Here is a 26,560-nt window from a genome sequence, read left to right as displayed (position 1 = left end):
GGACCTGAGGGTACCAAGCACCAAAACTTTCATTTTCCCACTCTTTACTCTCTGTAGTCCGCTTAAGATGGTCTGAGATGGTTGTATTGAAGACCAGGAAGGAGAAGACTTAGCGTAGGGGATCTGTCTTACTGGCCCCCAAAAGATTCAGCAGAGTTAAAATGAGCTGAGGTGAATGCAAGTTTTACAGAGATTGTCACGACCGACAATTGAGACTGGTTGGATCCAAGATGCCCAGTTTGGCTGATGTGGAAGAAGCATTGATGTGGCAAGATTGGCTAGAATAATGAGTCAGATATATGCCAAAAACGTGGAGGACTTTGATCCTTAATTTGGTTTTATTCACTAACTTTCTCATTTAAAACAGAATTCGATCTTTCAGAGAAAAGTTATCACAGTTGTGCAGAAAACATTATGAGCTGCTGCAGTCTCCAAATAGCCGACAGTACAGAGAAAAAGAGTTTTCTTAACATAATTTTCAATTATATAAAAGATGATGATGGATTTGTTTACATTTTTCATCTGGTTAAAGTCACAGGCTGTTTTGTACACGGTGGCATTTGAAAATGTACTTTCAAAACTGTGAACATCTAATCTGAAAAAACAAAAAAAAGAAGTGCATAAAGTAAAACAATATTGTGGGGAAAAAAATCATCTGTATTCCATAAGTAGTTGTGCTTGCTACCACCAAACATTTCAAACAGAAAGTGGATTTTATTCATCTCAAATTGTGCCCTTTCACTTTCGAGAGCAGGTTACATTTAGTAACACCTGTAAAAGAGCCTGACGGAACCTGAGTCCCTTGCAGAGCATTCTAGAGTAGTATATTTTTCACCTCCTGACACTATCGGCTCGATGCAGGTTCCCAAGTGGTCATCATCGCCACGGAGTCCCTCGTCATGTTCCCAGATCTCTATTCTCATCACGTCACTGTCGGCATTATAAAATCGTAACCTCTGCCACCAACTTGGGTTGGAGCTTCCATGAATGATTCTGGTCTTTTTGGTGTCAGTGCCGATCGTCACCTGTTAGATCAAATTGGGAAATGGAAATTACTGTACTTCACATACCTACACGAACGATATTTTTCCACTTGAAAAACAAGTCAGGGAACAATAAAAAATTGTTTGTAACCTGATACGTTTTACACAATTCTTACTGTACCATAATTCTTCATTCAAATAGCTGGAGTTTACATAATGGGGAATATCATGAAGTATAACTTTTGTTAGATGTACATGGTTGGATTTCTAAAATTCATCTATGTAGGTGCAGGTACATTTTACAAAAGGGCATTATTCATTGATTAAAAGTTCTATTTCCATTTTATTCAGTCACATTGGTGGATACAATTCAGGTGCCTGCTGCTCCTGTTGGATTATTCTTATGCAAGATTAAGCATACAGTATAATTTTAATATGGTTTTCTTGCTAAACCAATATGTAATGCTAATATTAGCATACAAATGTTAAAATAAAGAAAAGTAGCACACAGCATCAAAAACCAGAATACCAAATTTTTCGTTTGGCTATATCTTGAGAAAGAAAACTCACCACAACATAGGGATCTGGGTTTTGAAGTCCATCCCCTGTGAGATCATGGCCATTTGCCACCCACACATCCACGGTTTTACCGATGCATGAACCAGCTTCGGCCTGGAACGGTATAATCGCAAGCAGGGACACAAACACAGCAAGCTTCATCTTCAATTTTGTCTTCACCCTGAGAGTGAGACAGACAGACAGAGATGGACAAAGGCTGAAAAGATGCTGCTGGCTGGAATGCCTGACAATTTTATAGAGAGCTGCAGAGATAGAGGGAGGGGCTTCACACAGGTGACCGTCACACCCATCTGTGTGTGTGTGTGTGTGTGTGTACAGTATGTGTGCACGTGTGTATATTTACATGGCTCCATATGTATGTATATGTATGTGCCATCATTCATTTTAATACAGACAGACCGAGAAAAGCTTGATTTGATTTTCAATAAATTGACAGTTCAACCTAACTTTACTCATTTGTTCCCAAAAGTTTTTGTGCATAGAATCATGTTAGTTGAGTCCATCCATCACATCTTCCGCATCTGCTGTATTTTCTACCTCTGTTGTGGGATCATTGGTGTATGTTGTCAAATCTTATAGCTTCAAATGTGGCCTTACCCAGGGCTGATTTTCTTCCATGGCTACTTAGCCTCACCCCATGATGCTGGAGGACGCTTCCAGAAACAGCCTGTGCAAGGAAAGAGATGTCTGTCTCACCCCTTCCAGGACCTGAATTAATCAAATGTTGAATCAATAAATCAACCAACATGGATGAATGATTGATTTTACTGCACATTTGGTTTTAATGTCATCGTGCATAGGGTCAGTAGACATTAACACATCAATCCCCTTTCCGCTACATCAGTCATTACAAACTCTGCATCTACACATCTCTGTTTATGGAAAATAGTGTTGGAGACGTCCTCTCCTTGTATATGACATCGTTCAGTCCTTTTGGTCAACAAAAAAATCATAACCAATTATATGGAAACTTTACCATTACTTAGGAGAGTTTGTCTATGCCATGGAAGACGGATCAAGAACTTAACATCATGTGACAGAAAGGACATGGAGGTGGAAGGTCATATAAAAAAGGTAAGGTTTATGATTTATCCAAAGTGCTCTCAAACCGTGCTTCAGTTTTACAAGAGAAAAGACTGTCTCCCATGTTTTGGATGTGACAGTCCTGAACAGTTTTGCCAGAGCCCTGTTTTAGACTGTCACAAATGAGCCTGTTGCCAAACCAATGACATTGAGTAACCATAAATAAGTTCAACATTTTACCCAGTTTTAAAGGATGATAACATTAGTGACCATGTTCTTAGTCAGACAGAGAGAAACATTCTCTCCCAAGGTTCTGTTGCCCTGTGGATGTGTACTTAATGAACCCCTGTACATAGTAGATAGCTGTTTTATGCTTTTTGTTTGCAGGCATAATGTTGTTTCGGTCTTACATTTACAAAATTCAAATTGTTGCTTGTTTTACCTGCAGTCAAATTCACAGGGAAAATTTGAAATTCAGCAAACATGAGGAATTACAATGGAATGGAAAAATACTGCTGATACTGTACAGGCCCATGTTTATTGTTTGTGCAGCAATGTCACTATCACAGAGATGAAAAAAAAGAAGAAACAACAACGCTATGAATGAATATGACATCTGATATTTACAACACTGATGTATGGACTAAACACTGTCCAAGGAAAGTGTTTGTGTGTGTGTATGTGGGGGGGTAGGGTAGGGTAGGGTAGGTGAAAACAAAAAGGCATGAAAGGGGAAAAAGGATAAAGGCGTGCAGTGGGGAAAAGAGATCGATTGACATGCTGTCTGCTGTATGTTTCAGTGAGAGGAATAAAGGTCTTGCTTGGCTAGCCATGGTAAAAACTCATTCCCTCCCACTCCCTTGTGTCTGTATCTAAAACAGATCTTCCCATTCACACATATTGTTTCTCACACATACATGATCTTTTGTACACACTCCGATGCACCCCTCTTGCCCCCCACACAGTGAGCTACTGAAATACATACTGTTGATTTGGCTACAACTAATGACACTCTATAAAATTATCACCTACTCGAAGAAAAAAAAAAAAAAAAGCTCTACATGTGGAGACACTTCCCAACTTCATACCATGCTTATTATGAACAACTCACCACCTTGTTCATGTAATTAACCAGTCATTTAAGCAGTATTTTCTTTTCCTTACTTACTGGAAACAAACTGTTGTTGCTCCCATTTTAAATCGGGAGAATGCCATGAAAGTAGTAGCTATAGACCTATAAGCACACTGCCAGTACCTTCAAAAGGTTGAGAAAGCTGTCATCTTAACAACTGAAATGAACAACATGAATGTTTACCATTGCTATGGCAAAAAGTGGCAATTGACAATAGCTCATGTTAATAATCATCTGAACAATTATCATTGGTGATGCAGTTGCCTCATGTGTTTAGAAGTGGGTATCTGCACTTCACCACTGTCGCCATGACATGGGTATCAAAATCTAAATATCAACCATGTAGTGTAAAAGGAACAGCAACAATTATGGACCTATATTACATATTAATGATAGTTAGCAAACAACATCACTTAATTCTCAAACAGACAAAAACTTTAATTTCCCGCAAGTGCAGGAAGTAGTCTGCCGGCAATAACTGATGGTCTGTTTCACTGATGTCAAAAGTTGATTGTTGTGTTATTGTATTTGGGGTTACAGATAATATTCTAAAGAAACATTGTTCTATGTGTTTCCCTTTAAGGTATTTTTCTAAAAGTATTTTCATGGACTAAGGAGAAGGAGATTTTATAAATAGTATGTTTGAAGAAAATGACTAAAATTAATAAATTAAAGTGGTATATGCATGGCATCTACGGTATATTGATTACAACAGATTGAGGTGTTGTGTATAAGGGAACCGGAAAACAGCCTCAGGCACCTCTCAGATGAAGGCAAAATAGCCAAATTTTAATAATGCATGATGTACAGGAGAAGAGTTGTGCGACTTGTTTTAATATTGACAGACTTGAATTGAAGCTCACACTGGTCTGCACCTTGCTCTGTGTGTGATCTCGAAGTATGAAAAAAGTAGAGCAAGATAAAAAAATATGTATACCTTGAGGCAAAGATACTTGTTTGTATGGGTGGATCCAAGAGAGTGATTCCTGAATGCCTGCCTCAGGACAGGGAGAATAATCCTTGCATGTTTATCTGATGTCCTGGAGATGTTTATATAGTGGGCATTCGCACATAGTTTGCTTTGTGTTACGTTATTATTGTGTGCAACCATGTTTTTGTTTTTAGAATTCTAATTATTGTTTGTTTTACCTGTGGAAATCAGCATGAGGAAAACACCGGGGAGCAAAAACAAGCAACAATGAATAACAACAGAAATAAAACCTCAATTAATCCTAAAATTCACTGCGATAATCACAAGTAACCTGAGCAGAGACATTAACGTACCACTTTTAATGATAATAGTATCAATTGTGTAGAAGAAAAACATAAAATAGAAAAAAACAGGATTGAACAACAGTGATCAGTGACGGATTAATCACACTGTGAACGACAAAGTTGAATTTTTTTGGTGAGACCCGATTTCAAAAAAGTGACCAAAACAGTTTAAAAAGTTGGCAAACGTAATGGCTAAATCACAAAGATGCGAACAGCAAAAGGGCATTGGACATTATGGAAATTACTCCTCTAAAAGTGAGCCTTTCGTGCCTGTTAATATTCAAGCTAAAAGCTACACTGTAAATGTCTTTGCATTAATACAGATGCAGAGAAGAGAGATAAAGAAGTTTTAAAGTACAAGGAGAGGGGCCAGAGGGTAAGTGAGGTGACAGTGTGTACAGTAAGTGAAAACAGTGAGTATATGTAACAGCAAGGCGGATAAACTGACAGGGAGCAAAAAGAGAGAGAGAGAGAGAGAGAGAGAGAGAGTGACTGTCCCCTCAACAGCCATCTAACCTCTGGCCTTTGTAACGAGCTGCTGAGTGTCTAAACGTCATTCGGCTAACGAGTTATGGCCCCGTTGACACTAAATGGCAGTCAATGGACAGATAGATGGCCCACTGGGAATGGATGAAGTCAATGGGCAGTGAGAGAGTGAGGTCCATATTGCATTAATGGGAGCAATACAATATACTAAATGGTATTTAGCAGACACTTTTATCCAAAATGACTTGAAGTACCTCATTGAGTGCTTTTATTTTTAGAAAGGATGGCTGTGATGAAAATCGGGGTCCCTTATGCTTAAAGCTCCTGAGACCTGGAGTACCAAGCTTCAGTGGTTAAGTAGTACAACTTAGTCACAGTCTGTGAGTGAATATGTTTATAGCTCTGACAAACACATTCACAACTGATGGAACACACATTTTACAGTTTATATCTCTAAAACACATTCACAGTAAAATGCAGTTTTATAAATTTAAATTGAACTGATATGTTTAAAGAAAACCAATCAGCTTGCATGGTGATAATAATGTATGATACCAACACTTGAGTAGTGAAAGGGTTCTGCACATAAAGCGAAAAATTGTCTATTGTTTTTTTTTGCTTCATTCACCTTGATGTATGTGGAGTGCTGTGCCGCACGTCAGAAAAGACTGGTTAGAAACACTTCTATTCCTGTACGTCTTCCAAAAGAGCAAAAGACACAGACATCATAGAATTTCCCACAGCACAGCACATTGCTGGCCACAAACCCCAACTTCTGACATCAGAAAGGTGTGGGTGAAGGGTCGTCTAAAGCTGATCAACCATCCGACCAACACTTCTACACTGATGGAGTACACTGGCCCCTTAAGTGCAAGAGTGAAAGGACAAGCAATAGCCATTCAGGTTTATTACTATTACTATTAAAAATTACTTGATTCTTGTCATGTCATTGCTGCCTTAGACTAAATTTTTTACAGTGTTTTAGTAATACCAGAATTCTTCTTTTGACAGGTTGCCTTGCACTTCTCAGTTTATGTAGATCAACTTTTGTGTCGTATTTATAAATACTAACTAGATAACATTTAACAATAACCAGAGCAGATTCACGATGACATCAAAAGAGAGAATTTTGTTGCTAGTTGGTACTTTGAATGTTCGAAGATGGTGTGGTGCTGTTTAGTCTTTCCTTGACCTAAATCACCCACAGGACAATAAATGGCTTTGTACATTGCATTACTTTTTGCATGAAAGTCTGTCAGTGACCATGATATCTGGCTGACCTCATTTATTTTCTATAGCCCAAACTAAATATGAGTCTAGCGGGAGAAAGAGTTAAGGCCCAGGGGGATTTAGAAGCAATTGAGGGGAGGGGAGCAATCAATGGCAAAGTGGTATCAGTGGTCCTTTTGCTGTGTCATAAAACTGCAGCCACAGTGTTGGCGAATAGATTGATGGTGCAAAGAAGAAAAAGGAGACAGGTTTTCATGTTAACCATCTGTGTAAGGGAAAGGGGAGATTGTAGTAAGGTGTAGAGCATATGCTGCAAAAGGTGATCTGAACTCTGCAGCCGTGAGGGTAATTGAAAATCTAGCTTCATTCAAGATTTGACATTGGCCATTTCTCAAATCGGCCCTGATGCAAAATTCATGTTTAGTCCTGTAATCTTTTGAAGTGAAATCGATATTTGTGAAAAGGGACTATTCTTCTATAAGGCTTGGTAACAAAATACTGAGGCGTTACTTTGTCTAATTATCAAGTTGGGAGGTAAAGATTGTGTTGAAAACAGGGAGCAGCCATAGAGGTAGGCTAGTTGCTAACTTAAGTATTTTTTCTCCCATTTTATTCAAAAGGAATAATTTGAAACTTTGGGACACTTTGCTTGGCTGAATGAGAAGATCGGTGTCACCAAGTCTGTGTGTTAAAACTGTATAAAATTAGTCTTTTTTTTAAAGCCAGGGTTAGGGTTAGGGTTAGGGTTAGGGTTACAAGCTGTAAACACATGTTAGCATGAACATGTTAGAAAGGTGGATTCCTTTCCATAGATCCAGCCCGCATGGAGAAAAACTACATGGCCCTAAGCCCCATGAAGGGATAAAACATCTTAAGAGCCGTCAAGGCAGGGGTCATAAGACATCAGTATCAGATGTTACAATACAGTAATACTGGTCAGTGAAATTAAAGCAGCTTACTCTTAATCGCCAGGATTGTTGATACGACACTTTAAAGAGGACAGTTTCCTGTGTTTAGAGACAGCAAATCTAAAAGCTTGCCATAATTTTGTAAAGGTATAGCTCCAATCACATTACTTTACATCAGTTGGCAGTAGTGGGTTGTAAAAGAAGGTTTTAATGAAAATGACTTGTCACTTAAATACTATTGCATATGACAAACTTGTTTCCTTCTACAGAAGTGATTTAGATTTTAGTGGTTATTAATTTTGTCTATGAAAATCAATAACTATGGCCTCACCAAAGGAGCAGTGCCTCGGCTATTAGTAGAAGCAATAGTCCGCAGCATCAAGCGTATATCAGTTCACTGACAAGATGTCCACAGTATAATTTCACCCTCCATCCCACCACCTTTACACCCCCCCCCCCCACTTCTCTACACATCAAGATCACACTCTGTCTGCTTCTTTCCTCCCCTCTGCCTCTGTTCTGCACTACTCCTTCACTTCCCTTTGACATTTATCACATGCTCCAAAACGTAAAGGCTGTAGCTTCTGTGGTCCTCAAAAACAAAGCCTTGAAGGATAAAACTGGCATTGTGTATTTTTCTCAGTTGCCAACAACTCCCATGACAAGATCAAACCTAACGTAGTCCCTCTCTCAGTAGTCTCTGCCATCCCTGCATTGTCTGTAGCTCTCAGGCCGAAGCCCAATCGTTTCCAGTGAAGAAGTAAATCTTTCCAAACCGATCACAAAAATGTATTTTCATCTTTTTACGGACTAAGTAATATCCTGAAACAGAAGAGCACTGCAGTTTTAAGCAAACATTACGGTTTGCTGACTGCCTATTTTCAGTCGCGGATTAATACACATGCGGTTCACTAGTGAGTGTTTATGGCACAGTGCAAGTGGCACTGCCTTGAAACGAACTACAGTGCTGATGTGTTTTTAGTTTGAAGGTCTGTAGCAAAGTGCTATATTAGGCTTTGGCTACACAGAAATTGGTTTGAAATTGTTTTGTTATCTTTAAGAAATGGTTGACATTAACAAAAATATCTCATTAGCTTTATCCTTTAAAATATAATGTGAAGAGGATGCAACCAATTAGACACCACTACTGTTAGTGCTACTATGAATTATAAATCCCTTTGTGCTTGCCCATGTTGTAGATGTGATGTTCTCTTGTTCACACAATATGTCAGCATGGAACTTCGTTATAGTGTTAATATGTCTTGTACAGTCAAATTGCCTTAACAGATTTAGATTTTCCACTTGTGTTAAAGCAAGTCTGCACTCACTCTTCCCACTTCGGCCTCCAATTGCCCCCCATAGTTCCATTTTTTTCCCTCTCCCGTGTGCTCTGTAGTTTCTTCTTCTTTCCTTCCTCATCATCAAAAGCAGCCTCCTCCTACTGTGTCTTTTTCTCCTCGCTTGCCTCCTGTTCTTGTCTACTTCCTCCCTCCCCTCCTCATATTCCACCTCTCTCTGTCCTCCTTCCTCCCAGCTGCCTGCCAACTTCTTACCCCGGCACTGATTGTTAGCTGGCTTCAGAGCCAAGGGAGGATCTACAGGAATCAACGATGTCAGGATGGGGCAGATCTTTTCAATGCCACAATACACAGAGGACATTGTCAGGCTATGCCAAAATCAATCTGACTTCTATTCATCACCTAACCCTGTCTGTATAGAGCTTTGGAGATGCTTTGCTCGTCTAAGTTGTCTGTCTGAAGGTCTCCATGTTTGTCTGTAATAGTTTGCCTTAAAGCATTTACATTATTCTGAGTGCACAGCTGACAAACTGCCATTGACTTTAACCCCTAGGGCCCTATCTTACACCCCAGCGCAAAGTGGTGTCAATACTAGTGTCTCACAACGCAGTTGTCATTTTCACTTGCAGCGGCCACGCTGTGTAAGTAGCAGATGTACTTGCACACATCTGTCAAATTAATAGTGGATAGGTTACAGAAGGGGGCAGCACCTTGGTGCCGTGCTTAGTACTGCTGCCTCACAGCAAGACGGTTCGAATTCTGTGTGGAGCTTGCATGTTCTCCCTGTGTTTGTGTGGGTTAGTTTAATTGGTGACTAAATAGCCCGTAGGTGTGAATATGAGCGTGAATGGTTGTCTGTCTCTTTGTGTCGACGCTGTGATTGACTGGCGACCAGTCTGCCTCTCACCCAATGACAGCTGGGATTGGCTCCAGCCCACCCACGACCCTTAAGGATAAGCGGTATAGACAATGGATGGATGTATGGGTTGCAGGGTGAAATAATATTTGAACTCATTTTTCGAATGCTTGTTAAAACATAAAAAATTGTTTATACGACTGTTTTCTTTTTTTTTTATTATTTGAATAATCTTCGAATAGTTAGAACAGTGACTATCGAATAGTATTTAACAACTAAAGCCATTACTTACATTTAATGAATGTCAGAAACCTTAAAAAATTGTACCGATATGATTTAACCTTTAGTATTTTAAGTTGACAGTAGGAGGGGATAAAAGAGTGGAAACTGATATGGAAAAAAAAAAAAGTCAAAGTATTAACTGAACAGAAAGAGAAACTGTTCATGAAAACATTCAGACAATATCAGCTTCAAAGACATATAGGGAAGGGATAGGTGACTGAGTGTATGTCAGAACTAGAACAGCTTCATTTTCAGGGAAAGATAGACGCAAAGCAAAAAAAGGATGAAGATTGAAAGGGTGAAACAGGCAGAGAAGTGCTGCTTTCCTTCACGGAGGTGTGATGAAAATCCTACAGGGTCCAACAAAGACAGGAGGCGTTGAATGAATCCTTTGCATGCCATCGCTCTCCCTCCTCCTCATTTCACCCGTGTCACTCCCCCCATCAGGAGCTGCGCGCCCCTTAAAAAAGGGAGCTTGTGTAAAGTAGTAAAAGAAAATTAGTGCTACTGCAGCAACAGGTGTCTTTGAGGCCCACATCTTAGTGCTCCTGTTTCTTAACCCCCCACACCCACCAACATCTCACCCTCTCTATGTCCAACTCCTTGCTTTTCATCATCATCATCATCATCTTAGTCATCATCTCATTGCCTCTTTCCAATTTATTTGATATTGGCAGACTTTCCCTGAGAATGTTCCAAAACTACGTCATTTTTTGATCTCCTGACTATAAAGTGTAGAACCCTTCTTGAAGGACAAATAAAAAACACGTGACATTAATGTTTGTAAAAAAGACATTTACAGTTAGTTGACTTAAGTTTAACAATTAGTCATTTTTTTTATATTCTCATTGTGCGTGACACAAACATTGCAGCCAAAGATTCTACACTATCTAGTGTTCAACAGATAGTGGTAAGTGCCCCAGCAAGGGCAAGAAAACAGAAGACTGCTAACAACAGGATGACGAAGCAAGACTTAAACCATTAAAAAACCTGCTAATCTGCAAACATTCTATGAGGAAGCAAATGCATTGAACACACAATGCATTTTGGTGAGTAACAGTGAATGTAAACAAAAACTTTGTGTACAAGAAAACCCAATGGCAACCTTAAATAGTTTTAGCTGGCAGTGATGTCTTAGCAGCGACATTAGATTTCACTAGGTTATGTTGCCAGGTTTGGTACCATCATGCCTGAGGGACCTAATAGTGGTAATCCGCCCATTAGGATTAAATGCCTCATGCACTGAGCAGCTCTGGAGTTAAAATCAGTGAATGTTATAGCTTAATAATTACTTGAAATTAATTAAAAATTCTATCAAATTAATCTGTCATAGTAAATGGAAAAACAAGTGCATTTCTCCTTCGCTGCACTTCTTCTGTTATTCGCTTTCTTTGGTGTTTCCTCCCAACTCCCCCCAACCTCAGTCTACTTTCCAACACGGATAAAGAGGAAATGATGGCGTCATCATTATTCAGAGGGCCACACACACAGCGTAGCCCGCGCACACTTTCAATGATTAACGGCGACAAAAGAGCCTTTTGCTGTGTGGAGATTGTTATCATTTGATGCATTAATCTCTCTACGTTGCTCGGCCTCCCTCCTTCAAATCTTTGGGAAAAGGAATCACTTTTCCGCCAATCTATAGCTGAGGAGAGAGATGCGGTGGACGAAGGTGGCCTATATTTTAGAAAAGAATAGAGAGAGTGTGAAATGATGCATTCAAAGCCACCTTTAAATGTATGTACAATAAGAAGACACATAGATAGTCAGCTGCTATCAAAGACATCACTTTTTAGTTTTACTTCTGTGAGGGCGGAAGATTCGTCAGAACAGATTTTAGGTTTTCAAAGGTTCAAAGGCAGTGGGCAGGTAATGACAGAACCACCTTGAAACTTGACAGATGCATATCAAACTCCTTAATTATACACTCCACTCCAAGGCAACTCTGTAAATTACTGCTTCGTCCTGTAATTATGGTGCAATTAGACCAAAAAAAAAAATTGTATTATGATGGTAAATTATGGGTTGTTAAATAGAAACTGCTGACCGCGTAAGAAAAGGGCACACCGGGATCTAATTTTATTTCTATTAGCATTGCCTCTCATCAGTGGACAGTGATTCATGTTTTTGTCTGTTTTTTTTCAAACAAATCCACAATGTAGTTTGGAACAATATGGTAATATCAAACAATCTCAGACTCTCAGGCAGAGGCTGAAGAGGGAACAGACCTTGATTTCCAAACAGTTCTTGAAGAAGAAGTGTGCTGCAGACGAGTCAATATACAGTAAACAGTTTAGCTTATACACTTGTAGTCACGGAGGAAACTACCTCACATAAACAATTTCAAGCAGGACTTGATTCAAATTTGTTTTTCCATTCTGTAGTCTTACATATTCCATATTGATTATCCTTCCTGCTTACTTGCATAATTACAATTCTCTTTCCTCAACTTCTTTCATCTGCACATGTTGCACCACACAGAGTAATTCTTTATATTTGTTAAGATTTTTATATTGATCAAGAGAAAACAGAAAAATACTGTCAACATTTGAAACCTGTGAAGTAAGTGACGAGTCACAAGCTGAAATTATATTCATATGCCTGATTTCTGCATTGCCATGGTGATGGATGATACAGGACATTGATTAGTGCATCAATAAGGCAGTGACATTGCCACTGAGATGAGCTTTAGTCACCCTGAGGTCCCCCAAACTGCTGATGGAGGAATGAGTCTGCATGTTGGAGGCGCGCACACACACACACACACACACACAAACAGGGAAGTTAAATCCCTTTCGGGGACATCACATGGACTTACATCTATTTCCTGGAGACTTACCAAAACTACTATTTAACCCTAACCTTAACCAATAATCCAAAAGTCAGCTGTTTCCCCAACTGGAAGCACAGCTTTTGTTCCCTATTGGACGAGCTGACCCCAGTTTTTACACACACACACACACACACACACACACACACACACACACACACACACACACACACACACACACACACACACACACACACACACCAAGTGCATGTACTTGAAGTCTTAAGATTAATTTGTACATGCGTATAAATGTACATCTGTACGTGCAGTATATAATTACACTTTCACTCCTTTTTCCTCCCAATTGCTTGGACACACAACTCCTAGAACTACTCATCATTATCTCAAATCTTCACACACAGTTAAAAACTGAAACCCAGTGGTACAAATATCTAACTGCTGGGTCCAATTCAAATTTGGCCGTCAGACAACACACACACACACACACAAGCTGTCAAAAACACAGACTACATGACTGTTACACACTCGTGGGATAAATCCTAAACACTTCTACCAAAATGTTTAAAATAGATTTTCAGAGAAATAATTAGGAACAGAAAACAGTTTGAGAGAGAAAGTCAAAACAACAGTGTAAAAAATACACTTTGCATTAGTGGATAAGGAATTACTACAGTAAATGATAGGGAGCACCAGATTCTCTTATAGTCCTCCCATGTATGAGCACATGATGAATTAGGGTGGGTTTCACCAGAGTTTATTTGTCTTACTTGATGGATGTCCTCATCTGAATTGTCTTGCAAGTTTGACATTTTTAGGATCCACTGTTCCAAAGCACATGGACATTCTTCTAGATCCTGTTTATTGACAATTTCGAGGCTTATAATTTGCACCTGGAGAAAGATGTGGTCTAGTTCAGGTGTTGAACCTGTGAACCAACACATTCACAGGGCAATGAAGGAATTATTTGGCCATTGTTTTTGTGCGAGGATTTGCAGAAAAAAAAAAACCTTTTCCATCTGTACTGGAACGTGTGGAGGCAGATGAATAGTGTTTAACGTTATGGAAAATGTAAATGCGCACGTGTTTTCGGGAATAACGTAAGAGAATGAATTTTTGTGCTACAGGAACCAGCTTTTGCATTTTAGCAAGAAAACTAAAAACTTAATATATATGTGTAACACTGTCCCAGAATAAGTCATTGTCTCTCAGAACGTGTCCTACTTGGGACCTATTGTATTTATTTGTCACTTTATTTGCAAGGTTTGCTTAACTTGTTATCCTTTTCTGCTGAAGTTATTTGCACTTGGCAAATGTTTGCAAAAGTGACAAAAAGACAGGTGTTTTTCCATCGAGTTATCTTTTTTTTTTTTGCAAATAAGCTAAAAGTTTAAACTTCTCACAAAATAGAAATCTCTATTTGAGTTTCGTTCTAGTGTGAGAAAATGGAGAAAGCTACTGATCACAATCCCAAAAATGTTGAAATTGCTGGTTAACCACAAAGCCTAAAGGCAGCTCAATACAATCACACACACACTCGTTCAAGACACAAAGATGAAATAATCGCTTCAATTTCACATCTCTCTCTCTCTCAGAACAAGATTACATTACAGCTTCTTTTTGATGTCTGCCCGGGAGGTTGAGTCCAAGGGTTTGGGAAAGTTTTTATGGTGTACTCCTTGAAAGTTTGGATTCAAACTCATGCAGATGCAAAATACAAGCTCTATTTTACCGTGATGACTTTGCAAAGTGATTCACATCAAAACGCTGTCCCTCTCCTCAGAAAAATATTCTGCCCTCCCATCTAAATGGAAATGTATCTCAATCACCATAGTTCCTTTCTTCCATTGCATTTCATCTTTTTTTTTTTTTTCCTTTTTTGCTGCTCGCTTCACTTTCTTTCTGTCTTCACATTCCTCACCATTGCTGCTACATATTTCCGGTGGAAGACTTACGATCATCCATGTGTACTTTCCTCAATAACCATTCATTTAAGCATTAATATTTCACTAACAACTTCTATTCTGCCTGAAAATTCTCAAATCATGCCGACCACAGATGGTAAAGGCAAATTAATTCATCGTGTTCTTAATCTGGCCGATACTCTAGAGCTTTAAGAGGATGGCAGGTAACTATAAAGTTACTTGTGCACTTGGTACGGAAGCCTAGTGTGGAGGTATGATGACTTGAGCTCTCTGTGCTTTCTCAAACGCAAGGTACACTCCTTTAGTAGTGCCGCTCAGCAGTCAAGAGTGGAGGATTACACCGGGCAAATATGAATGACAACGCTAAAAGTCAGGCTGAAAAAGAAAAGAAAGAAAAAAACAAGTTTTCCCTCGATAAATTAATGGAGTATGATCATATTTCTTCCCTAAAAAGCACTTATATTTGGGGATATATGCTATGATTCAAGTTACAAAATGGCATATTTAAGTGTTGAAAAACAAGTGTATTCTTTTTAATATTGAGGTAATTTTTATTCTCAGACTTTTCAGGCATACCTCAAAGTATATCCCCAAAATATATAGTGTCAATAATTTATATAAAAATCAATACTTTCTAAACAGGCTCTGGTTTAGTGCTTCCGAGTTACACTCTCCCTCTCCACATAAGCAGGCTAAAGGGACATGAGCTTTTAGTATTTTGTGTCAGTCTGCCCTGGTTCCACTTTGCCTGAATACAAATTGACTGAGCGGTTTTTCCCAGGTGTCCAACACAAATTTCATATCTCCTTGTTTTAGTTTAATAATCGACAAAGTATTCTCCTGAGAGACAATCTATCATGACTATAGTGTAAATTCAGCCCTGTTTTGGATCATCAAGAGGAAAAATCTTAAAGTCCACACATAATCGCATATCTTCATGCTGGATGTGTGAGGTTTTACCGGCACACAGGTGGTTTTACATTCTGGAGTGTCTTGGTGGCACTGGTGTAATGGGATCACAGAGGCCCGGACCCTGGAGGACCATGCAAGCACGCACTGCCTGCTTAACCAAACACCCCCGAATACATCTTGTCTACTAGTTAAATATGACATACTGGCTGGCTGACTTATCTACATGTGAGCACATTCAAATAACACAGACACACACACAGGCTAGTTAAATATCATCTAGTCACTTGCGAGCATATTTGCATGCATACTCACACAGAAACACAAAGTCACTCATTCAAGCACACCACTGCCCTCTAAATGAAACTGCTACTCGAGAACTGCTGTTACATTGTAGAATCTGAGGAGGAAAACAGAAATCTACAAACGATGTTCCATCAGCTGAAGCATAAAATAAGTGTTGAATTCTGGGTGGAGAACTGGCAGGATTATAAATACAGCAAGAATGGAAGAGGTGCAGGATCAAGAAGTGGGATGCATTCAAAAAGACCCATGCCAGTGGTGAGTCTCAAGTAAAAAAAAAAGAAAAGTAGTTTTAACAGATTAAAGCACATTTTTAGAACAGGAGGTGCTTTAAAATTGGATTTTATATATCGTTTAGTGGTTCAAGTTCTCATCTTTCTTTAATCATGTAAAAACAAACTCACGGGGTGGTCACTAAACTGCGACTTTGGCATTAAATGTGTCTTTAGACGTGAAACAACCAGAACTTTACAAAAGAGATCAATCAAAAACGGATTTTCTGCTTGATAATAGGGTACTCTTTTAGTTCAGACTACTATTAGTCTTACTACAGTTATTGTGAGAAGTAAATGTAAATGTGTACTTAACTTAGCTTAAGTACACATAACTAAGGTAACGTGTAAATTAATGAATACTGTTTAAACATTTAGCAAATGAGTTCCTAAAAACGGCTAATTGTTTACAATGTATGGTGATACCAGACATTTCAAAACACTACTACTACTACTATGACAGTACTACTAATAATAATGATAATGGCTTTTTTAATTAGTAGTAATCTTGCTATAACTGCTTAACAAATGCTAGAGCACAGGGCTCAGACTATACCCTGGGACGATGCAAATTTTATCGAAAAACCACCTAATGCTGATTACTTCCACAGGTAAGCGTATTGGTGTGCATGTAAATGCAATCAGTGATACTTAAGAGCACAAGGACTCATGAGAGCTGGTAAAAGAGGAGAGCAACTACTTTGATGGTTAAATACAGCACTCTTAATTTGGGAAGAAAACACTACTCTGTTCTTTCTACTAGCAAAAGAACTACTTCTAGACTGATGCCAGCAATGATGATACTACAGCTGGATCAATCAGGATCACTGTGATATTACAGCTCACTGAAAATCTAGTAAAGAATAACATTATGTAACCACTGTGTGCTGTATAAGCAGCAGTCATACTGAATATTAAAGTTATTTCTTTCTCTCTTTCTATGTGTACACCCATCTTCCTCTTCTGCCTATTGTGACTCTGCCATAACGCCACTTTTTCCTCCTTTTTTTCCACCCCACACCCCTTCTCTCTATTTTGTTCCAATAAAGTCCTACAAGCATTCTAGCTCGACTAACTTATCTTGTCTCGGATTCACCACCCCAGGGTCAATTTCCCTCTAAATGAGAGCATTATCTGCGACAAGCTGTCCCCTGATGTAAGCCAGTGCCCCTGCCGGCTTCATTTGTTTCAGGCAGACAAACAGAAGGCTAAAAACTGTCCCTGTGTTCTGTTGTCGCTGCCTGATTGCTCTGTCAGAATCCGTGTTTTGTTATGTGGTCTGAGGCATGATAAGCAACAACCAACAGGCTGGAACAAGATGCCTCAGCTCACGCTTATAACACTGGGACAGCATGGAAGAGAAGGAGGTGGGAAGTGTGAGGGGGGGGTCAGACAGGAGGGGAGAGAGAATTATGCAGAAAGTGGCTTTTAATCCAAGGTTTTTTTCCTTTTTGGGTCATAAAAGTAACACCAAGTGACATATTGATGCATGTTAGAATGGGGCTTTTTAAACCATTTCTTGCCAGCTTGCAATTGGGCGAATTTAGCTTGCTCTTAAAGGGGCACTCCAGTGATTCACTTACATAAAGTTGGGGGACTTGCTAGAGTCAAAATGGGTGCAGTAGATGATGACTTATCTTGTCCTTTGATCCAATCTCCAACACGTCTCAAACAATGTCAGACCCTCCCTGCCAGGTAAATGCAAACATCTTACAAACCCCACAACAGTTTGTAACGCAGGGTTTCTATTATTTGTCACGCAATATAAGAGGACGCACCAGGGCCTAGGAGAATACTTGCCCCCTTAGGTCCTGATGTCACATGCTTAAGAACCAGAAAGATGACAAATGCCAAAATCAAATGAATAAAAAGCACACTACTAGTGTTTGCTGCATTCTTCCGCTTTAAGATTGTTGAAGGGGAAAAGGGAATTTAGGGACAGATGGCAGAGTGACTTGCCATTTGACTTTTGGATTATTGGTCTCGGTCTGAGCTTTAGTCTGCTGGGAGGCCGTGAAGAGCAGTTTTGCCATGTGAACATTATCTCTCATCCCTCTTCTCGGCCTGCCTGTTCACCCACCCGATAATCTATAAATCTGGAGACGTCACTTCGAAAAGCAACAAAGTGTGATTTCTTGTATCCATCACACAAAGTCTGTGAGAAGTTTTTGAAAGTGTATGAAGTAACCAAAGTCAGTGAGTTGAACAAATAAATAATTAACTCTAAGAAAGGTTTGTCTCCCTAAAATATAAACTTTTGCTGTAATATTCTTCTGATAACACCCCAAGTGTCCTTGTGGGTTTAATCAAATGTGAAAGTCCATTTATTACACAATAAATGCAACAAGCTGCAAGAAGAAAAACAATAGATGTTGTGGGAGAGCGTGAGGGAGAGGCAACAGAAAGAGAGGAGTGTCTCATGTGAACTTATTGAAATGGCTGGAGGCTCAGAGTGACAGTGCATTACTCTTCTGGATTAGTTAGCATTAGAATAAAGATGTTATCACCTGAGTCAACTCAGCTAATTAGTTCAAACAGGTCACACGGTACACTGACTACAGTAATGACAAATACAAAGCAAATATTAGCAATGAACACACACACACACACCCTCAGTTCACTTCCTATCACACATATGTCTGCATATGCAAACTAACGCATCCCATTCAGAATATGGTCTGCTATCTGTCCACGCAATGATTCAGGGCTCCACAGTAACTTTTCAAGTGCTACCAGCTTTCTCAGTTGGACGCACCAGCACATGATTTGATCACGCCCTTTTTTGGTACAGCATGGTATTAATCAATTAAGTATTAATCACACACACACAAACATACACAGGAAAACATGTGAAGAAGAGGGCGAAGCAAAGCAGAGGAAGAGGCGAAAGCCAGAGGAAGGGAGGGAAAGGAAGCAAGAAATAATGGGGTGAAGATGTCTTAGTTTGGTTTGGGTATCTGAGCAATCTGGCAGGTTTTTAACATCCATACATCACAATTACAGTTAGTTTCAAACTTTAATTAGTCAGTAGTTCCCAACTTTTTTTGCTTGTGCCTTCTTCGCATGAATAACTGTATAATTGCAATCTCTTTTTGCATGTCCCCTGGAGTTTTGAGACTGCTTCCTGAGGCAAGAAGTTTAGCTATGCAGTGTTTCACCGAAAACAGTAAACATAAAAGAAAAAGTTTAAGAAAAAACATAGTTTCATTAGGCAGAACTGTGATTTCTGAGTGCTAATTACTAGTGTGGAACCATGATGACACCCTTCTCGTCCAGACCTCCATTTCCCATTCTGTGTCGGTGACACGCAAAATAGCTACCACTGCTAAATGGCATAGGGTCAGCATGCCAAAGCATCCATTTTTGCCTGCCACTTTAACTGGCTATGCACCCATCCCTTACGTCCAGCTTTACAAGTAGAGGGCCCACAAAGCAGCAACATCATTTCATCAAATTAGACCAATTCCTGACAGGCTTTGTGGGTGCTCAGGTGTTCGCTGCCAAGATGGTCTTTTGTCAAATTCACATTCTGTAAAGGTTTTGGAATTGCAAGTGGAAACCAGAGGGCTGCATCGGGAGTGGGACCTATTGTGCTCCATGAAGGCAAATCTTGTAGGAGTGGGCAATTTGAACTTTACTGTGGGCGGAAGTGGGTGGAATTTTTGCCGGATGAAAATTGTAGAAATTAGTTCCTTTATGTGTGAGTCAATGATAATGCTGTCTTGAAATGACCGCTGGTTAATTAAGAAAAAACACTGAGAGAACAGGTCGCATATTAAACTGGTCCACTTACATGTGTGTGAACAAGACGGACTGAGCACGCTCATTGGCGCTGCCATGGATACACATACAAGGTATAGTGGATAATAATGACTTAACAGGAAAATCATTTAGCCAAAAATCAAATCAATGTAATTTCGCCATATTATTATCAACAGATATGCATTAGAGGACTTCATTGGATTGAGATCCTTTGGGTCCCGCAACATCCAATGCAACATTGCATGAGTGGGTGTGAGTGAAACACACACATTGTGAGAGCAAATGGCAATGGTCAGAAAGGCAGCAGGAGCGGGATTGAAAAAAAACCCAAAAAAGCCCCATGCAGGGCTCTAGTCTTAAATTATGCACAAATGCGTTTGTGACACAAAAATGACAAAAACAGGTGGAAAGTAGGCAGAAAGAAAACACAAACAAAAGAACATAAAAGTAATAGGAGGACTGAGGAGCATTCAATTCCAAATTTGTGATAAAACAGAGTGATATAAAAAAAAACAAGAAAGGAAGAAAGAAGACAGATATGAGAGGGGACAGGTGTAAAGGAATGAGGAAAGAAAAGAGGAAGGAGGAAAAATGAAGGAGGCACAAAAGTGCTCAAAGGGAGGTGAAAAAGTGAAAGAAAGAAGAGAAAAGAATGTCTGGGGCCGGAAGAGGAGGTGGAGGATAGAGGGAATGTTTGAAAAAGGAAGGAGGAAAAAAGAGCAAAAAGCATGGAGTAAAAATCTTGAGAAGGAGAAGAGCGGCAGTTAAAGGACATGAGGATGTGGGGAGCGAGAGAAATAGTGTGAAGGAATGGAAAAGGAAGAGGTGAAGAAGGATAGAGGGAAAAGTAATAAAAAAGATGAGGCAGCAGAAAATGGCAGGGAGGGAGGGAGGAGGATTGGATGGATGGGGTGTAAAACAGGTGAAGAGGCAGAAAAGAGCAGAGGAAGGATTAGAGGCAAATGGAGTGAATGGGTGTGAAGGAGGGAACGTAACAGACAGAGAGTGACATGGAAAAAGGAGAAGACAAGAAAAATAGTAGATGAAGACAGCGACTGGGTGAAGATGGACAGAGGAGAAAAAGAAGAGATGAGAGTGCACTGAGGGAGGAGTATAAAGGAGCATTCAGACATGAGAGGACAGACATTGAGCAAGTGAGAAGACGGTGGAAAAGGGGAAAGGGTTGGTGTATAAGAGAGGGGGGCATGGAGTTAAAAAAAGAGGAAAAAACAAGCATACGGGGGGGGGGGGGACAGAGGCTAATGGTGTGAGTGAGAGAGAGGGAGAGAAAAAGGGAGAGGGAGAGTCAGGTATATTGCAGGACTAAGTGGCCAGAGCGCAGCCTGCCAAATATAAAATCAATAGACACTATCTCAGTCCGACCCCCTACTGCTGAATCCATCAAAAAAATTTAACGATTCCTCAGTAAAAGATGCAGCAAGGCAGCAGCAGAGAACCTGAGTGAGTGCATGTGTGCAGATTTATATGGCAACGTTGTGTGTGTGTGTGTGTGTGTGTGTGTGTGTGTGTGTGTGTGTGTACACTACAGACATTATACTCTATGTATACTCTATGTCTGCATGTGTATATTGAAACAGAGAAGAAGCTGGTTAGCCCCACTGTCAACATGACAGGTCTATATATCTTTCTGTATGTATCCAGGACAGTGTTAGTTTGTATGCCTGAGTGTGTGTGTGTGTGTGTGTGTGTGTATGTGTATGTGTAAGCTGACAAGCGGTTTATGCCAGAAGTCATTTCCAGGTACATAAGCTAAAATGTTGCCGCCATTTTATGGACTTGCAATTGTGTTGATGTTGTCAAGGTCTCTTAGTCCTCCTGCACACACACACACACACACACACACACACACACACACACACACACACACACAACCATAGCCGAACTGGGGTGCAGACAAGGGGAGCTAACTAAATGATTCACTGCTCTGTGTGTGTGTGTGTGTGTGTGTGTGTGTGTGTGTGTGTGTGTGTGTGTGTGTGTGTGTGTGTGTGTGTGTGTGTGTGTGTTAGGGTGTGACAGCACACACTCTGCTGACAAGCTGACTAACTGGCTGTGAGACTGCTGCGCTAACACGTGGCCTCTTAGATGCTGCACACTATTGGGAGTGAATATGCAGGCAAGGAGAGGGGAGTCATGGAGGGAAATGAATGAGAGAAAGAAAAACAAAGAGAGGTGGATGAGTATTAAGGATACCAGGTGGAAGAGGGGAGAGGGTGGAGGACAAGGAGAAACGGAGGAGTGAAGAGGGTCTAATGGCAAAGTTAGGTGGTGGGGTGAGTAAGGCTGATAGATGGAGAGACAGGGTGAGTGAGGGAGAAAGAAAGGGGGATTGATGGAGAGAGGAGTGTACATTTGCATAGGGGTGAAATTGAAGTAGCTTTGAAAGGCAATTCAGCTAAATCAATTTGAAGTCCTCTATTGAAGGACTAGAGGGATCTAAATAACTCAGCCAATTTTAGAGTCCCCCACACACACACACACACACTTATGTCTAGATATGTGAACATAAACATGGTCAGCCTCCCCCACACAGAAATACAAGCACAACCATATTTACATTTGTAAGCACCGTTGCTTCAACAGCCGTTTCATTCGAGCCATGTGTTGCTGAAGCAGGAGATCGCTGCACCCAACTAACTAATGCAATGCAAATTTAATGCTTGTAATAATGCAAATTGGTGAGTTAATGACCTCTATTTAATCACAGTTGGGCTTTATTTTCAGTCATCTTAATTAAGATTTGTAATTGTTGAAAATTGGCCGTAACACCATTATTTTTTTCCCCTATGGGGCTATTCTGGACCACACCAGCTGAGCCACAATACATGCTTTTAATTTAGGTTCTACTTGTTTTTCCTTGTTCAACTTTCCTTCGATCCATTCATGACTCAATCAAGGATCATCTAATGTGATGTAAATCTAATCTAATCTAATAAGTAACAGCTAGAGCAATCTGGGAATATTTTTGACTTGTGACAAGTCAGCTCTTGGGCACTTGAAAAGTATGTTTTGTCAATTAAGTTTTGTGTTTTCTGTCATGGATGACAAAAAGATAGCAAGGATAAGCATCTGTTAAGTGCTCCCTTATGTTAGGATAAAGGTGTAGTAAAACAGCAGGGACAGAAAATGCAATGTGATATTAACCAGAAGAGACCACACTGAGTGCCTGATAAAAAAAAAAGGACCACTCTGTAGCCAAACGTCATGACTCATGCATCGTCTGATAAATGACAGTCTGACTCATGTTGTGGTTATGTTTATTCAATTAATGATTTTCTACTCTTGTCACAATGACTCGCATGAAACATTTCCTCAAGTGTTTGCTCATGTCACAGTTTGTCAACAGCATCTCTTGCAACCAAGCCTCGGCCGGGTGAGGCTTGTCTAACTCTCTTGCAATACGAGGAGCTATTTAGTAATTGTCCCCTGTCGTTTAGCATTGATTGAATTATGCCACGTATTCATGTATGTATAGATTTGTGTCAGATCACATGTACCACTTCCACTAAATGGAAGTGTGTGTTGTGTTTGGAACTCAAGTGATTCTGATGAGTTGTGAGAATTAGTGGTATCAAAACTACAACAATTTTCATTTAGCTATCCTCACATCACAAGCATGATAATACCAGTTTTCACATCCATTTTAATACCACCAGAATCATTTGATTGTCAGTCAGTCCCCTGGGAGAATAAATCATCCAATTTACACTGAGCTAATGGGCGGGATTTTAATTAGAGCTGTCAACATCCCCCCTCTCCCTCTCTCTGTTATTTCAACAGCTATTCATCTTTTCTTTTCTTTTTTCAACACTCGTTTTGTTCTGCTGATTGCTATTCCACAGGGGCTATTCTTTCGACTTCCTCGCACACAGACACACACATGAAGAAATGCTCACATACGGGCACCACGACAAGCACACACAGTCTCGAGTGCCCACAAACACACACAGAACCACCGCTCATCATCAAAGTGATGCATCGTCAGATTAGTATTGAGGAATGAGAGCTTGTGGAACAGAGAATATAATGGGTTGAAGTTGTAAACAGTGAAAGTTCATGTTACTGTATCACATTACATTCACTGCAAGCAATTTCGGTACAAATCAATGGGGAATCCTTTAGGACGTAATAATCTGTGACCCTTTCACATAAATAAATACCCATTTTACCGATACCAATCAGCCAGTACTACTGTACTTTCTGCTGTAAACTCCCATAACCTATTCACTCATTCATTCATTCATTCATTCAATAAATCACTGGAAGTTAGCATGAGCTGTGACAACCAGCAAGGGTGAGATTAAGTTCATAGTAGAGGTTAATGCAAGAATGTAAAGTCAATAGCACCACCTAGATCACCTGATCATTAGCTTCCATCTCTAAGCTCTCTTATACACCTGCACACATATTCACACAATAGAGCAGCCTATGTGAATGTCTGTCTCAATAGGTTTAATTGCTGTTGCCAATTGCTTTTTAGTTGGCACTAAAAACCGATTGGAAATGTGCTGAGAAATTAAGTTTGTCTGGTTGCACCTACCAGTTAACACCGATGCCTTCCAACTTCATTACCTTGTGCATTTGCGTGCTTGAAATCTGCTTAGTGGACAGCTGCATTGGGCGCTACTACCAAGGTGAAACAATGCTCTGCTGTAGGTGCCGATTTCAGCTTTGAAAGACAATTAAACATAAAACCACAAACAAGCTGAAAACACAAATATGTTTTGGCGAAACAGTCGCCAACAGAAACATCCTGCAGAAATCTAGGAATATTAGAAGATGGTAAGAAATGTTTGACCTCAGCATTAAGCTCATATTTTAACAGTATGAGGCTAACAAGCAGGTAAATAGCTCACTTTGAATTATTATTTTTGATGAGCTCAGTCAGCTCACATTCCTCAACAAAAAAAAACAAAACAAAAAAAAACAACCCAGGAATTCTTCAGTCTATTGACCACTGCAACACTCTGATGGACATCATACTTAGTTGTGGGTTTACAATAATTAAATCTCCAGCACATGCTACACCCGAGTAAAGTGTGTATTTGAGATAATTACCCATGTTTGGAAAATATTACCTTCAGCCTGGGTCTCACGAACAAACAGTGTTTTCTATGCATATCACTGGTTACTGACATCCCACCTTGCACTCCGTCTTGTCATGATCTGCATAGGTTCTGCAAAACTGCATGTGCTTTACTCCTATGGTTCACAGTCTTGCAGCAAGGGCCACAATGTCTGAGATGGACACTATATTTGATATATTCTGTAGGAAGTTGACGAGCGCTTACATTTGAATTAAATTACTTCTGGCTCTGTATTTAACACAGCAACACACCATCAAACAGTCTCCTGTGTACAGGAGAGCCTCTCAGCCTGATTTTGTTCAGCCAGTCATCACAATCATACTGTACATTACCTTGAGCAAGGGGTGGATGGGAATTTAAAGCACTAGCTGAACATAGTAGTTAAAAGCTAATCTTACATTCACAATAAGGAATGATAACTTCAAAGACTCAAGACTGAGCGTGCAAGAAAATTGGAATACAAATCAATTTGAAATCAAATGTCCAACACCGTCACATACTTGCTTTTACTCATTCTAAATCCTTTTTTAAAACCTTATTTAACACCAATTTAAATCAACATCATGGACATAGAACATAGTCTAATGTAAATTAGACTTTGAAACAAACCCCTTAACATCCAATTATGGGCATGAGGCTCATAACTGATAACATAATGCCTCAGCTGTTACACTCTGAGTCTAGATGGAGGTTTGATGTTGTTGCAGGGAAGCTGATGGATGGATGAGGACACCGCCATCAGAAGGTGGAAGCGGTTCCTAATTGAGGTGATAAATGGAGAGTGATGGGAGAGATCGGGCCTTTTAGACTTACAGGATTGGACGAAGTGAACAACGAAGGAGCAGCCTCTTTGTTTTTACACTGATAGAAAGAGATTAGTAGGGAGGTATATGAATAGGCAGGAGCCAAGAGGTGTGGCTTAGGAGTGCAGTTTAATAAATGAAGTAGTGTTGATTTAATTTTTGCTAAATTCTACTAGACTACGAGACTTTTTCCCTTTTCTTAGTGCATACACATGATCCACTCCAGAGTGGTCTGTAGGACTCACTTAGCTATATGACGACAATTAAAAAAAACACTGCAATCAGGAACTAATTTTGTTGTCATGCAGTGCAATCATGCAGTTTTTTGTTTGTATAATTGGATGTAACTCTTCATGCCATAATGATGGTCTCATTAAACTTCTGACGAAGTGACTATTCATGGTCAAGATTTGATTAAAAATTACTGAGTTTCTGTTGTTTATGTTATGAATTGCACCCATTTGACCCCATTGGGTCAGTTGATGCCTTATCTGTTCTTGAGAGCTTTCTTTTCTTCTCACCATACAGGAGAGCTAATGTAGCAGAATGAAACATACGTCTTGCAACCAGCACATTGTTTCATTTCAATGGATTGCCAATTCCCAGCAGGAAGGACCACATTGTTCCTACTACTGGTG

At 39.8% G+C, this 26,560-nt stretch overlaps 1 long non-coding RNA gene across 1 annotated transcript; it reads right to left on the bottom strand.

Annotated features, from left to right (window-relative positions):
• Positions 1 to 311: 311 nt before the first annotated feature.
• LOC139204344 (uncharacterized) lies at positions 312 to 1,740 on the bottom strand. Its single transcript, XR_011584421.1, has 2 exons — positions 1,554 to 1,740; positions 312 to 1,025 (listed from the first exon to the last, which is right to left on the bottom strand). It is a non-coding gene; the product is annotated as an uncharacterized lncRNA (long non-coding RNA).
• Between the last annotated feature and the right edge of the window lie 24,820 nt (positions 1,741 to 26,560).

Source organism: Pempheris klunzingeri, chromosome 7 (assembly GCF_042242105.1).
Source record: "Pempheris klunzingeri isolate RE-2024b chromosome 7, fPemKlu1.hap1, whole genome shotgun sequence".
Taxonomy (NCBI): Eukaryota; Metazoa; Chordata; class Actinopteri; order Acropomatiformes; family Pempheridae; genus Pempheris; species Pempheris klunzingeri.
Note: the sequence above shows the minus strand (reverse complement) of the source record. Positions and strands in the feature narration are given on the sequence as shown.